Here is a 3,988-nt window from a genome sequence, read left to right as displayed (position 1 = left end):
GTGCCAGAGAAGACCAGAAGAGGGAGCTGAATCTCCTGGAGCTGTAGTTAGAGCCAGTTGTGAGCCTCTTGACATGGAGCTGAGAATTGAACTTCGGTCCCCTCCAAGAGCAGCAAGCACTTTTAGCCACCGAGCCATCTCTCCATCCTCTTTCTAGCTTTAGTCAGTTATGTTTTGACCACACCTGCACACATAATGATCCAGAATAGTAGCTGAGAGGAGCAGGGATGAGTAAGAGAGAAGACGAAAGCAACTCCCGAGACCAGGAAGTCTTGCATGAGCTGGAGTCATGTCAAGCAAATGTATTATGAAGTACAGCATCATGTATACTGTTTGTGGGCTGAGAGCCAGGGGCGTGGTCAAGGTCAGCAGAGAGCTAAGTCAAGGTCAAAGAGAGCACGGGCTATCTCAGACGCAGCTTTCTAAGGACTGATAACCACAATCCAGAAGGAAGGGTCTGGACTACCACCTGGACTCCTTCAAGGCTCTGGCTCCAGCTCTAGATTGGCCTTGCCAACTCTAATCCAGCATTAGGACATAGAACTATAGTCCCCTTTGTCCTTTACACAGGGCCTATAGGAACATCAGGTTGATCCAGCCTCCCACAGTGGCTACAAAGCGAGGCTCTTATTGGTAGAAAATGAAAGCAAATGATTATGCTGTTACTCTACTTCCCTAAGTGTCTTTTAAACTTGGGGTTTTATTTTCCTCAAAATGATTTCTCCAGATTTCAGTTTCTCTCCCCTCCTTGAGTCAGAGTCTGTCTCTGTTTGTTACCCAACTTCTTGTCCTGTAGACTAGTTCATGGCTGTAGCATAGTGCAGAAAAGAAGTGACCACAGTATTAAGAGTATTGATTTATTAATTACTAGGAGTATTTGAATTCAGAGGCCAGTAGAGTGTTTCCGTCTCAGTATCACATTTCAGATGCTGAGGACACTTCAGACTATCGTGATGTTTATCAGTAGTATAAAAATCAAGACAGTTATTTGACCAGCTACTAGATTATTTTAGCATATAGAGTGGTAGTTCCCATATTTTCTTTATGTGCATTTAAGTGAATATATCTCAATATACATATCTTCCATAGTCCTATGCATTTATATGCTTAAACGATAGTTGAAAGACGGGTCTATTAGTTTTACTAGACTTTTACAGAAAATTTTAAATTTTACAAAAATTTAAGATCCCTGCCTTAGGGTGTGGTGGAGCTTCAGAACTATGAGCTGAATAGAGTCTCACCCCAAATGGACCCCCAAATCTGGAGACCCTTAGATAAGAAGGAAATACTCAGAGGCATCATTAGGCCCTGCACTGTGTGACCTTTTAAATTTTATTTTATTATTTTCCAAGAGTATTACTATTAAAAGAATCAAAATACTAGAGTCCAACATCTTATTAAGTAAAAATAACAAATACACAAATCTATGTCAAGAAGATTGTTGGAGATCCATGTTTTATATCAATTTGTACCAATAAGTGTGTTATTTAATGCAACAAAATCCCTCTAAAACCATTAAAAGAATCTCATATTAAAAGAAAGAAAAATGGATCGATAAGATTTAATTTGACTTTTCTTTTGCTATTGAGTACATACTGTTCTTATCTCATATATGTTTTCAATGGAAATACCTATGTTTAGAAGCTTTAAATATTTAATCCATAATAGAAACAAAACATGGATATCATTATAAATCAATTTCACTTTTAATGCAACAAAGGCAAGAATTACATTACTATTACAGCATACTATTCATTTGTACTGTGACAATGAGCTTTAAATTTTAATTCAGATCTTGATAAATGTTAAATCTAAAATTACTATATAATCTGTTCTTGAATTAATTTGTTTCTAAATTATGCTTTTGCTGAATAATTAATTTAAATCATAGGAGAGGTTATGATTAAATGGGGAAAATCTGAATATCTGTAAAATTTAAATATTACTAAGGGTTGTTTAAGATATAATAAGTGAAAATCCACTTTATATATAGTATTTATCAGGGATCTCTAGAGTCACAGAACTTATGGGTAGTCTCTACATAGTAAGGGAATTTGTTGATGGCTTACAGTCTGTAGTCCAACTCCCCAACAATGGTCAGCAGCAGCTGTGAATGGAAGTCCAAGGATCTAGTAGTTTCAAACAAGATCAAGGCAAGCAGGCGAAGAAGAGTGATGTTCCTTCTTCCAATGCCCTTACGTAGGTCTCCAGTAGAAGGTGTGGCCCAAATTAAAGGTGTGTACCACCACACCTGGATCTGGTACTTGCTTTGTCCCAGATGACCTTGAATTCAGAGATCTCCTTGCCTTAGTCTCCTGGGATTCATAGCCACTATGCTTCAAGCAAGATCTCCATGCCAAGATCCAGGTCAGAAACTTGTGCCTTCCAGCCTCAAGATCTGGATCACAGGTGAGCCTTGATTGTGGTTCATTCCAGATATAGTCAAGTTGACAACCAGGAATATCCATTACATATATGGAATGACTACTTTATTTTATAACCTATAAATATTTTTTTAATTCCCTTGAAGGCTTTGGATGTTATTGTTTAGATTCTTTATTGTTTAGACCTTAAACACTCTACAGATGCTTTTGTGTTGAGGGCCTGACCCCCTACTGAGGAAGGTGAGGTTTAATGGAAGGAAGTTAGGCCATTTTCAGTATTCTCTTGAAAACCTTGCAACCCAGCTCCTCCTTCCCTCTCCTCTTGACTCCCAGAGGCCACAAGGCAAGTATGTCCTCTCTACCACGCTATGACATTGAGACTCGCACAGGCCAGAGAGCAAATGAGCAGCTGGTCATAATGTAAAATTCCTGAGTTCAAGAACAAAAACAAAACTCCTCCCCAGTCACTTCTCTTAGGTATTTTATTTATGACAATGACAGAGAGCAAACACCACAGGGTATTCAGTTAAATGGCTTTCCGGATCGAATACGCGAGTTTCTAGTGATTTCTAGAAAAGAAGACTTAGATCACAGTAGAGTATTAATGTTCACTAAAGAATAACCTGGGCTTTGTCCTCTACTCTTTGGCCTATGTCCTGCCTACTATTCATTTATTTTCTTACTTCTAGGGCTTTGGACCACACCAGATAGTCATCACTAGCAATGTAATTCAGTGAGAGCTTTGGATCAGGAATCATCAGATTAACCTCCGTAGGGTGTGGCAGCTATTATCTATGCATGTAGGCAACTATTATCTATGAGACTGAGCTCCCTTACAAAGTCACCATGGCTCAGGCAAGCTTTCCCAGTTGGCAATACTCGCACAGATTATCACACACTGTAGGGAGGAATCGGTACCATTGGATTTGGAAGTCTAGAGATTCCGTCTGTGTTCCTCTGTATTTTGTCTGTAATAAACCATAACTGCACACCAGCTTTGGGTTCTTGAGATTCTATTAACTGGTAGCTGGTGTCAGAAGAGAAGGCGATCTTGGGGACTTGTGAATGTCATACCTGACTACCTGGGAAATCCCTGAGTCCCTCTGACTCCAGGTAAGGAAAGAGCTATGACTCTCCACTCTACTCTACCCGATCTGGTTTCCTTCACATCACCTCTAACAATCCTTGTGTCATGGGAAGATGTGCAGATAGGAGAGGAAAATGAGGTGTGCTCCTTCCCACTCCATAGAATTGAAGAACCAGGAAGCCAACATCATCCGGGACTCTCAGAGTGCAGGGGTTTCAGACACTCAGTGGCTCTGGCCCAGGGACCATGACAGCTTTTGCCCTCTGGGGAAGGCCCTTCTTTCTCTTTATGTCCTACATCTTTCAACACCTTGTCCAACATTGCTAAATTAATTCTCTTCCTGTTTTCAGTTTTCCTGTGAGTATAGTGACTGATAAAGATTGCCCGAGAATAACGGGAATAATAATTCTTCCCCCCTTTTTTTATCATATGGAAGTATGGTGAGAATCTACTACCTATCTTGTGGTTGTTAGGTTGTTCTATGGTTAATGAAGAACCACCTAATTTCACAGTATCA

Source organism: Mus pahari, chromosome 19 (genome assembly GCF_900095145.1).
Source record: "Mus pahari chromosome 19, PAHARI_EIJ_v1.1, whole genome shotgun sequence".
Classification (NCBI taxonomy): Eukaryota; Metazoa; Chordata; class Mammalia; order Rodentia; family Muridae; genus Mus; species Mus pahari.
Note: the sequence above shows the minus strand (reverse complement) of the source record.